Source organism: Canis lupus, chromosome 31 (assembly GCF_048164855.1).
Source record: "Canis lupus baileyi chromosome 31, mCanLup2.hap1, whole genome shotgun sequence".
Classification (NCBI taxonomy): Eukaryota; Metazoa; Chordata; class Mammalia; order Carnivora; family Canidae; genus Canis; species Canis lupus.
In genome coordinates, this window is record NC_132868.1 from 36,160,651 (window position 1) to 36,172,929 (window position 12,279).

At 41.6% G+C, this 12,279-nt stretch overlaps 1 protein-coding gene across 1 annotated transcript in view; it reads right to left on the bottom strand.

The window, feature by feature from the left end:
• Positions 1–12,279, bottom strand: part of LRRC31 (leucine rich repeat containing 31) — a 115,917-nt gene that overhangs the window by 96,071 nt on the left and 7,567 nt on the right. The window contains exons 4-5 of the mRNA XM_072808021.1: positions 5,557–6,263; positions 241–556 (exon numbers count right to left, since the gene is read on the bottom strand). The gene's annotated coding sequence lies outside the window, so the exon portion shown is untranslated. The remainder of the gene's footprint in view (positions 1–240; positions 557–5,556; positions 6,264–12,279) is intronic.

The window sequence follows — 12,279 nt, forward strand, 5'->3', positions numbered from 1 at the left end:
CACAAAAAACTGCTAGCAGTTTGCTCAGGGAGGGGGCCGGCAACAGGGACACCAGGGAAACTGACCGCATATCCTCTCGTACATCTTCCATGTCTAGTGAGGAGACTTGTGAAACATTTAAAATTCACATTCAAAATAAAGAAACTGTAGCAGGCAGCCTCTAAGACAGCCCCCAGTGCCCCCTGCTGCGTGTACTGTGCCCTGTGGAATGCCCTCCCCTTTGACATGGGCGGCACTTACCGACTCTTCTCATGAGCACGGTATGAAAAACACCATGGATGTCACGTCTGTGGTTCTGTCTGGGGTTGCTCTTTCTCTCTCGTTGGAATCCCCGCTCTTGAAGAAGCCGGCTTCTGTGTCTCCAGGCAGCCCTGCGGAGAGGCCTGAGTGACTCAACGTGGAAATGAATCTTCTGAGGCCTGTCAACAGCCACATGAGGGAACTTGAAGGTGGCTCCTCTCCAGTCAAGCCTGGAAATGGCTGCACGCACAGCTTGGTGGAGGCCCTGAACTGGAGGCCCCCGCTCAGCTGCTCCTGGATTCCTGACCCACAGAAACTGCAAAATAATAAGTGGGTTGTTTTCAGCCACTACGTTTTGGAGTAATTTATTTCACAGCAAATAGATAACTAAAACAAACAAACAAATCACGTTGATGAACATGCATAGCTTGGTATCCACATTCACTTTTTGATTTGGAAGGTGGGCTTTTGAAGTTATTCCCCTACAAGCCATGCTAACATAACTCAGCTTTGCTTTCCTTCACTTTTAATCCAAAAACAACAGTGTTTTTTGCCAACATAAAATTATATTATACTCTCGAATATGCTTGTGATTTGCTTGTTTACCCTCTATGGGGGGGGGGGGGGGAGAAAGAGAGAGAGACTGAGGAGAGGGAGAAAGAGAGAAATAATCCCTCCAAATCTCAAAGTTTTAAGAAGTTTTGTCACATGACTTTTCACCTGTTATGATTCTCCATGCACAAGAAGTTTCACAAGATGCCAAAAGTGAGTTAACAGATGTTATGGTGAAGGATAAAAAGAAAAGCTTAATTAATATTTTTAGTGGCAAGGGGATCATGCGGTTCAATCCATATGATGGTTTTGAATTTCTTATCCCTGCTACATGAGTCAGTAACTGATTCACTTGAACAGATGTGTCTCAATGTAGCTCTAAGGAAACTGTTCCGATATGCCTTCCTGGCATGTACTATCACCAGAAAAAGCACTGTGCTTAGTCTTAGATCCGTGCATAAAAAAAGCAGCAGAGGATGGAGGTGAAGGAGGTGGGCCCCAGCTCCCCACACAGTTCTGTGGAAGAAAAGAAGGCTGGGGTTACTTTTCTGCACTCAGGTTACTTTCTCTTTCTATCCAGATGAATGACTCCAGGGTACTTTTTAAAAACAGACCCTCTTTTTCTTTTTCTTTTTTTTTAATTTTATTTATTTATTCATAGAGACAGAGAGAGACAGAGACAGAGACACAGGCAGAAGGAGAAGCAGGTTCCACGCAGGGAGCCTGACGTGGGACTAGATCCCAGGTCTCCAGGATCATGCCCTGGACTGAAGGCGGCGCTAAACCGCTGAGCCACCCAGGCTGCCCCAGACCCTCTTTCGAGACAGAAACGATACTGGGGGATGAAATTTTCACTCATGTTATTGTATAGAAATAGTGTTTATTTAACTTTTCTACAAATACTACTTTTGTCTGGAGCATACTCTGTACCCTTTGTGGGAATATAACAAAGGACAGCAACCAAAAGAAGTCTCCTATGTTTGAAAACCAATCACAAAGAAACTGTGTGTGTTTGCTGCAGTTTTTGCTAAATAAGATCTTTTTACTTATGAAATATTCTGTTTAGACAGATTGAATAAACATCCAATACAACTATGCAACCGTTTCCCCTGTGGAAGTATTACAGCTATTAAAAAGCAAAAGAAGAATTTGAATATCACTGTCTTACACCCCTGAAAGATAGAGAATCTAGATGATGATCATGAATGGCTGCTAACATCACAAAAAAAGAAACAACCAGATATTACATGACTCCTTATGGAAGTCCATGAAACAGTTACGAAAATAGCAAAATCCAAACTGGGAAACTGCATAGTAGAAACTGTTTAGTAACTGTGTAGTAGAAATGACCTGATTTTCTTCAGCAAACAAACTGCAAAGAAAAACAGAGAGATGAAAAGGGAAAAATCAACAGATCAAAAGACGCTAAAGATTTAAATCACCCAGATGTAAACATTTTGGCAACAGGTAGTGATGCTGGTCACACAACATTGTGAATGTAATTAATGCCACTTCATTGTACGCTTAAAAATGGCTTAAATTGGAAAATTTGTTATACATATATATATCCACAAAAAACTATTTTAAGATTCTGATTTTAAATTACAATTATTTATGTATTTATTATACCCAATACAATTACTTGGATGCCTATTGAATGCACTGTAAAAAATTTTTTTAAACAATTGGAGAAATTTGAATTCAATCCAAGATATTCAATGCTATTAAAGAATTATTACCTTTTTTAGATGTGAAAATAATATTAGGCTTTTTTTTTTATTGTGGTGGGAACATTAAACGTGAAATCTTTCCTCTTAACAAAATTTTAAATGCACAATATAGGGATCCCTGGGTGGCGCAGCGGTTTGGCGCCTGCCTTTGGCCCAGGGCGCGATCCTGGAGACCTGGGATCAAATCCCACGTCGGGCTCCCGGTGCATGGAGCCTGCTTCTCCCTCTGCCTGTGTCTCTGCCTCTCTCTCTTTCTCTCTCTCTCTCTCTCTCTCTCTCCCTGTGTGACTATCATAAATAAATAAAAAAATGTAAAAAAATTAAATGCACAATATAATATTGTTAACAATGGGGCACCTGGGCAGCTCAGTTGGTTAAGTGTCTGCCTTTGGCTCAGGTTGTCATCCCAGAATCCTGGAATTAAGGCCCATGTCCTGCCCCCTGCTGAGCAGGGAGTCTGCTTCTCCCTCTCCTTCTGTGTCTCCCCCTGCTTGTTCTCTCTCTCAAATAGATAAAATCTTAAAACAAAACAAAACAATGGGTATAATGTTATATAGCAGATCTCTAGACCTTATCTCTTTTTTAGAGAGTTCTTATCTTTTAGAAATGTATACTTAAATATGTATGGATAAAATTATATATGTTGGATCTGGGGTTTGATTTTACCTTAACTACAACCTAATAAATTACCCACTTATTATTTTACGGCAGAACACTTAAGGCTCTTTAGTCAGAGACAAGGGACTTTATTACTCATGACACAACAAGCAGCCCAAACATTTGCATATCTGCGTTGGTTTCCTTTGCTCTCAAGTGCCAATGGGGATAACAAAGATGGGCCTAGAGGAGCCCTGCACATGCAATGTCTTGCTTTACAGTTGAGGAGCACTGAGCTTGGGGAACCAACTAATTTTGTAGCAAGCAGTAAGCAAGTCTGTTCTTTGACTGGGCTGGGGATGGAATGTGGGGACTGGAAGAGCTGTTATCCTGTTTCTTAAAGTTACCAGTACATAATCAACCCTGAAAAATGGCCCTGGCAAAAGAACACAAAGTCTGAGGTCTTCTATAGATCTACTAATAGTGACAAGATGTCGTGCAGCCATGAGAAGTAATCTCCCCAGAAATGGTAAGAGTTCACCTAACATTCCTGGATGCCATTTTGAAAAAATCTGAATGTTTTCAGTGTGCTTTAAAAAAAAAAATTCTAATATATTTCACCACTACCTCTTTGGCTCATTCTCTAGTAGGTAACTTTATTTTACTAGCTAGAGTGACAAGAAGTTTACTCACTGATTATTAAATCAAATTCAATGATTACTTCTGTCATTCTGCTAAGAAGTTATACCCATACCTTGTTACTATTAAAAAAAAATTATCACCTCTTGTCTTAGTCAGTGTGGGCTGCTATAACAAAATACCATAGATTGAGTAGCTTATGGACAAAAGAAATATATTTCCAACGGTTCTAGAGGTTGGAAGTCCAAGCTCTGGATGCCTGCATGGTTGACTTCTAGTGAGAGCCTTCTTCCAGGTGGAGGACTGCCAACTTCCCATCATGTCCTCAAGTGGCAAAAACCAGAGCCAGGGCAAACTCTTTTGTCTTTTCTTAGATGGGTACCAATCCTATCCACTAGGGCACCATCTTCGTGACCTAATCATCTCCCAGAGGTCTCACCTCCTAAAATCATTACATTGGGGGTTAAAATTTCAACATATCAACTTGGTGAGAGGACACATTATCCATTATACCTTCATCAGCCCCTTTGCTGCCAGTCCCCTCTCAACATTCCTCTGTTCTTTGATGTCTAAGAAAAACATTCAGCAATTTCGGATGCCCTTCTGTATCTTTGGGGGAAAGGGGCAGGAAGTACCAGATTTCTGCACTTTTTCCTCCCACAGTTGCATTCCTATGTAGAAAACAGCAACTTTTACATTGAAAAGAATGAGAAAGTTCCAGAAAAGATGATAACCCAGCTGTTTCAAGAACTTAAAAACTCTGCTTCTTAATTGTACATTTTCCTAACCATCCTAAGAGTGTGACTTGGGAAACACAAAAAGACCAAGAGTATGTCTCCCTTCTCATTGTCAGCAACCACCGTGATGCTCCTGCTCTGGAGCCCTCAGCCTTCATACTCATCATGGGTCCTGCCATTCCACCATTCTTGCAGAGATGGTTCTTCACTGGGTACTTGAAGATCACTGTCAAAACCAGGCCTGTGCCACTGATGTGTGGCACTGCGGGAATATGGGCAACAAGGGCCCAAGCATAGAGAAATGTATTCTGCATTCTGTTTAAAGTAAAAATTACCTAGGAAACCTCTCATCAGAGCAAATGCCCCAAGGTGCATCTGTAGTGTGACCAAAAGTACCCAGGAGAGAGAGCTGTGAAACAGGAAGAAGGAGAACCAATGGAGAAGATGCAACCCAAGTCTCCTGGCTAGCTACTCACTACCCATTGGAAGAACAGAGGCAGGATAATTATGTTTCCCACCATATGAGGCACCCATCTTCTAAGCTAATTCCAACCACTGAAGGAAAAAACAACACTGACTCACCCAGTATAGTCCATTCCTGACCAGACTCTACCTTGGCTCACAGAAAATGAGGAAAATTTTTCATTGTGTTCCAGGTGGGAGGAGAAGGGACATCACATCCATGCTTTGGATTCAGTCTTTCTTGTCACACTGCCAGAGAAGATGAATGCCACTGGGACAGCACCTGGCAGATGGTCATCCGTCTTTGGCTCATGGCCCCTCCCCTTTTCCCACCACTTCCTCCTACTGAAATCATTCCACAGTCTCCTAAATTAGAGCTCTGAGTTTTAGCTCTGCCTTTCTCAGATAGGAAAACTCACCCTCAAAGAGTTTTGCCCACCGTGAGAATCGTTCAATTCTCAGAAGACTCACCAATCCCACGCTGTGGAAGGATGTCCCTCCCTGTCCTAGGGACTGGCCTGACAGACAGCATCCTTTGTTCTGCCTCTTGACTCTAAATTCCTTAGGCCATCAGCCCATTCATTCTAAATTCAGCCTACCTCACTTCCTGGGCACTTCCTGTCAATAGTAGGATATCCATTCTTTCTTCTAAATTGTTCCATCTCCCTATTGGTCCCCTCAAGTAGTCTCCCAATCACTGTCCTGACATCCTGAGGAAAACACTCCAGGGAGACAGGATATGAATCTCCTCTTTCCTCTAGGAAACAGGCCTCTTCACACACGCATACTAGGATGCAGAATTGATGAGCTGTATTTATCACATGGCACTGAAACAGCCTTCCTTCTGTGCCTGCAATCCATTCTGCTTCTTCTCTTCACTTATCTGGGTCCTCAAATTATGTCTTTTTAAGCATTTCTAAGTCTTTATTCCATACTTTTGTAGAGCTATTTAATGAATTTAACTGGACACATTGTGCAGAATCTATAAGGCAAAGTTTCTGTGTATGTTGTATATCAGAAGACTGTTTCTTCTCTAAAGTAGGCTGTACTACCAGCTGCCTTGAATCAAACTAGAAATGCCATTCAACTGTTCTCTGAACACCACAAAGTGTTCTGTGGAAACTTGAAACTTCAGTGCTTTCTGTATGGGGCAGGCAGATAATATGATTGACCGTGAACCTGTTTCTTGATGTTGTATGACTAATCCAACCAGTTCTATGAAGAAAGCACAGTATTTTCTGGAGTTGAGTCAAATGCAGTGCTGTGCTTTGCCTTGATAACGGAACCGGCTGCAGTGTTTGCTCACCTACACAACAGAAATTACAAGTGTTTACAAAAAGCATTAGTACACTTGATAAATAGTTGAAAACAGTTCCACTGACATTTTTAAGACTCCAATGGCAGATTTCTACTATAGCAACATTTCCTCTTCAGATACACATTTAGGTCCCCACACGCTGAATAAATAAAAGTAACTTCATTCAAACATCAGAAAGCAATTTGGTCCACATTAGGTTGTTTTGTTTTGTTTATGAATTAGATGATGATCAAGTGGTTGGTTCATGGTCTCATGAGATTGGAATTACTATGGTGGTCTAACAGGTTTAGAACCTTTTAACACTTGGCTTTTCCTAAATCATGTTGGTTCTTAGTACTTTATATCATCATCAGTCATTTGCCACTAAAACCACTCATTTGAGCAAGCAAATAAAGATTCCCAATACATGAATCAGCCAGCATCTGATTGTATAGGTTGTACCTAAGGGAGATATCAGCCACCCCAAAGGACAAATTCATAAAAGGCTGTTGACTTTTCATCCTGGGAACATATTTTTAAAAGTCCTTATTTCTGGCCTGATGACTGTTTCCATGCCAGAGGCATAAAAAAATCATTATTCATTAGCCTTTGTCTACACTCACCAGCCCTTAGGCAAACGGCACCCACAGAATAGATTCTAAGCATTGTTTTCCTTATGAAGAATTTCCCAAAGTGAATAGTCTAATTGGGTTATTTTTTATGATTACTATCTCTGAAATATCTAATTCAAAATCAAGGCTTTGTTTTAAAATTTAGGATAAAGAGGGGGGCCTGGGTGGCTCAGTCCGTTAGGTGTACAACTCTTGATTTTGGCTCAGGTCATGTTCTTAGGGTTGTGAGATCTAGCCACACATTGGGATTGGCGTCGTCATGGAGCCTACTTGAGATTCTTAATCTCTCTCTCCCTCTGTCTCTGCCCCTTTTGTGCACCCTCCCTCTCTCTCTAATAAATAAATAAAAATTAAAGATAAAGGATAACAATAAAATGCAAGAATTCTTATGAGGATTTAAACACTTTTCATGAACATGAAAATCTTTTATTTAAAAATGGCAATTTGTTTCAATTATCTTATTTTGGGATGGTATGTCAATTAGGATGCTCTATGATGCAACTGCTGTACCTCTGTTCTCAAATACTTCCCAAATGCTGGCTCCTCTTGCTGAATTCAGGTAACAGATAGACTGAGGAAATCCAGGAGCACTACAAGTAAATGATTTTAACCAAGGACAGCAAAACATAGACCGGGTTTCATTTTTCAAAATTTCTCTAATAATACTATAATGTCAAAGTTCAAGAGCAAGATAACCTAGAGGATGCTTAAAACTCTCCCGTTGTTGCAGAACTTTGTTTTTTCCCTGTATATAATGGACAGAGTTGCCCTCATTAAACTGAAATGCTTCTATGAGATTTAACACAGCTGACCTCTCAAAAAAAAATCATCATTTACACTTTCCAAGCTAAAAAAAGATTTTAAAAATGGTTTTGAATCTCATTTATCTCTTCCTTGGGTAACCAATGAGTGTGTCCCTGTTGTTGTATGATGTGCCAATGACAGCAGTTTGGCCCCTATTTAGCCTGGACAGGTATAACGAGTAATGTGACCATGAGTATTAGTACAGAGCACTTGATGTCCAAGAATGTAGGTACAATACCCTCTCTGTTCATGCTCTCAGCCAGCCAGGGCTTCCTGGAAGCCACAGCTTTGGAGAAGATTCAAGCCACTAAGGACACCTATGCACAGCCTACCTGGCTCTCTGAAGAACTCACTCAGCATATCTTGGTCAATTTTTAAAATTGAAAATAACTTTTTTCCTTAAGCCAAAAATAATGCATGTTTGTTATGCAGAATGCAGAAACTTAACCTCCCCACCACCGGCCCCCAATAAGGAGGTGGGAGAGAGTAGCCCTTAATCCTCACTCCTACCCCCACCCCTCCCCACTCCCAGCCTCTTGGTTAGCATTTTAGTGTATATTCAGAGTTTGCTCACTCATCCCTCAATCTCTCTGGGATCTTATTGTAAATATTTTTTGAGTTTCTTTACACATTATTAATTTTATCCATCTTTCATTTTTCACAGTACTTAACACGATCCTGCCTGAGTAGGTACTCAGTAAAAGAATAATTGAATGTCCAAACCAGCTCCTTGGTTTTTTTCCATATGCTACCAGAAATAATATAGCAATATATGTCCCCATGTGCCTGCCAAAAGAATACCAGGTATTATTGGCATTTACCTAAAACCATAAAAAAACCCACAGTATTTACTAACTCCCTCAGAAAAACCCTCCTTAAAAAGAGTACTTCAGGGACGCCTGGATGGCTCAGAGGTTGACAATCTGCCTTCAGCTCAGGGTGTGATCCTAGGACCGAGGTAGAATGCCCAAGGGAGCCTGCTTCTCCCTCTGCCTCTCTCTCATACACACATATGTATGTGTATATATGCTTTTTATTTTTTAGTGAAGAAAGTAGCCAGAAACTAGCCTTTGAGGTACTAAGATGACAGATTCTGGTTTTGTTTGCTAATTTTCTAAAAACTGAAAATCTTATAGGAAATTGGCCTACAAACACTTTCCATGGCTGGGGTGCCTGGCTGGCTCAGTCGGTAAAACATGCAACTCTTGATCTCGGGGTCGTGAGTTCAAGTTCCATGTTGAGGGTGGGGTTTACAAAAAAAAAAAAAAAAAAGCCAGTACTTTCCATGACTAAGTTGGGAAAACTGAATACACAAAAACTAACAAAGAAAAACAAGACATGGGATCCCTGGGTGGCACAGCGGTTTGGCGCCTGCCGTTGGCCCAGGGCGGGATCCTGGAGACCTGGGATCGAATCCCACATCGGGCTCCCAGGTGCATGGAGCCTGCTTCTCTCTCTGCCTATGTCTCTGCCTCTCTCTCTCTCTCTGTGTGTGACTATCATAAATAAATTTTTTAAAAAATTAAAAAAAAAGAAAAAGAAAAACAAGACAATAAAAACATCCATATGTGGCTTTTATTAATTTTTAGTCAGATTCTCAGATGAATGTTGTAATTTTGTCTGAGATTCCCTCTCTTGTTTCATGGCTTTAGGCCTCCCCCAACCCCATTACCAAGGTTACAAGCAAAGAACACCTTTTCATGGACCTGTGAGAGATGAGTTCTGTTTGGTAAAGGAACTTAACAACTGAAGCAAAGAAATCCTTATATCGAAACAGGTTGAGACATGAAAATGATTAGTAACTCAAACGTCTGGGTAAAGAGAGTAGAAACCATCACTTCTACTCTTTCTGGCCCATCAAGCTTGGAGCCATGTTTAAACCCCACACTCATTCCTGGAGAGCATTTAAGAAATGAGATGTTTCCAACATGATCTGGGCTACACTGGGGTCTCCTTCAAGTCCATGCCTCTTCACCTGCCTAAGTGGAGGGTAGGTGAAGTGGGGTGGGAAAAGCAGGGGGGCAGGTGCGGTCTGAGGAGAACCATGAGGGGAAAACCCTGCTCCTGGAAGTTTGCCCACTCAAGTGCACCAAAGCTTTGGAACTCACCACCTCCAGTGTGTCTGCTTTCTCCAAATGACCAATCAGAACAGATTTGTCCATTCCCAATCTGACTGAAATGCACCCAATTCTTACTCATTTCCTCTAGCTTGGGACCTTTTGCTCCTCTGCTTGTAGTACTGAGTGCAGGCCTGGTGAGAAGTGTTGTCTTTGATTCCTGGGATCTAGGCCAGGTCTTGCTGATCCAGTTACCACTGCTGTGGCCACCAAAGAGGATGTGGGCTTAACACCTGGGCCCTCCTATTCCCTTGGTGGTGGGGAACCAATGCTGCTTCCACCGCAGCTGGAAAAGCAGTCTTGTGTCTTCAACCACAGTTGTGGTTGCTCCTCCTACTTCTCTTGGTTTTTAAATTCCAGTTTTTGAGCTTGGGTGGCTCAGTAGTTGAGCATCTGCCTTTAGCTCAGGTCGTGATCCCAGGATCCTGGGATGGAATCCCCCATTGGGCTCCCTGCAGGGAACCTGGTTTTCCCTCTGCCTATGTCTCTGCCTCTCTCTCTATGTCTCTTATGAATAAATAGATAAAATCTTTTTTAAAAACATAAATATATTTGAATTTTTAAAAAATATTAATTAAGGGAAAGAGTGTGTGTGTGGGGGGGGGAGGGACGACAGAGAGAGAGAAGGAGACAGAGAATCTCAAACAAACTCCCTGATGAGCATGGAGCCCAATGTGAACTTGATCTCACAACCCTGAGATCATGACCAGAGCCAAAATCAAGAGTTGGATGGTTAACTGACTTGCCACCCAGGCACCCCTAAATTTGAATTTTATGGTTAAAAAAAATCAGTGCATAGGGTCACATGGCTGAAGAAGTATACAGTGAAAAACCTCTGCTCCCAGTCCTGTCTTCCAGCTACTAATCACCCTCTCAAAACAAGCAAAAATTTACATATATTTTTTATCCCCTTTTTACAAAAGCATTAGGACATTGCACTTCGCTTTTTTTTTTAATGTAACAGAATATTACACTGTTGCCAGCTATGAGTGAGTGCCTATTGCCCCACACTCTTGCCAACAGTTTTATCAAAACTTTTGATCTTTGCTAATGTGATAGGTGGAAAATATCAGTATAGCTCTAATTGGCAATACTTGCCCTACAGGAAGTAGCAAAAATGCCAGCTGGAGGAACCTGTTCATTCTTTACCTCCTAAGAAGAGAAGAGGACAGATGGATCCCAGTGTTCCTTCATCAAGCCAGTCCCTCCCTTGGCATCCAGCACTGCCTCACTCTTGATACTCTTTTTCCTAGAGAGCTCTTTGACAGTGTCCTCAGTCTAGTGGCATCTGGAGCCTTCCTTATGCCTAAGGGCCAAGAGGAGGGAACTGCTTCTAGAACCCCAACTGAGAGATTTGAATGGAGAGGGCCACCTAGCAAGAGCTCTGATCTTCAGCCAAGGACACAACAAAACCACTCCCTCATAGCAGGGAAGTGAACTGGCAGGCTAAGCAACCTCAACCTTTCTATCCTCCCTTGAATCTCCTGCCAGCACTCTTCATTGGCTGAATATACCCAGAGGCCTGAGTTGGAGGGACATCACTGGTTAGTCTCATGATCACAAAGCAATGGAGAAGGGTGGAAAGGGGATCAAGACACCCAGCATGCTCACAAAAGGGAAAATCTCATGTTCCTTTGGAACTTGTCCTCAGATTCTTTACTTTGGCTCTTGAATTTTCCAAACTACTGAAAGATAGAGGTTTTCAGTCATGACTATCCATGCCTTCCCCCAATGTTAGATTTTTCTGGTAGGTGGGCACTTAGCTGCATAGCAGCCATTATCGCCTCTGGGTTACTTATAAATTTTTTAAAGTTCATCATCCAGATCTCAGATTAGCATAATTAAAGTCAAATACAAGAAAAAGATCTGAATAAGGATGACACAATTAACTATTATTCATTTGCAACAGGAAGATAACATTTCATGAAGATCTGCTTGTTTCATGAGTTGGAAATAGCTACTACGTATGCTCTGAAGATCAAGTTGACTAGGGCAGATTATTATTCTAACCCTAGATCCTGGTGTCTTATTATCTTAAGACAACAGCTACAAATAAAGCCCTCCTGATATTAATATCTAAATCTGAATTATAACTCACACCTACTTGCTCAACTCTCCGTAAGAGGCCCAGTTTTTAACAGTGTCCTTATTTCTGGAAATTTGCTAGAATCCTTGGGGATCTTACATGTGTCCATGAGTCGGTAATGCCCATTATTTGCCATTCTGGTGAGTTCGACTAGGATTCAAACCTCAGGGGCTGATGGTTTTGTAGAAGTGACACACATAACTGAAATGGCCCCTGCACCCATGGCTGTCCCCTGGATACTGGTGGAGCAGAAACTCAGCAATGCCTCAAGCTACATCTAGTGTCACTGAGCTACAGCCATGCAGCTAGTCTGGTGGAGTTGGAATTGAAATGTTGTCCTTGAGGTTAGAGGTCCAAATGTTGATCTAATAAAGCGAGAATGAGAA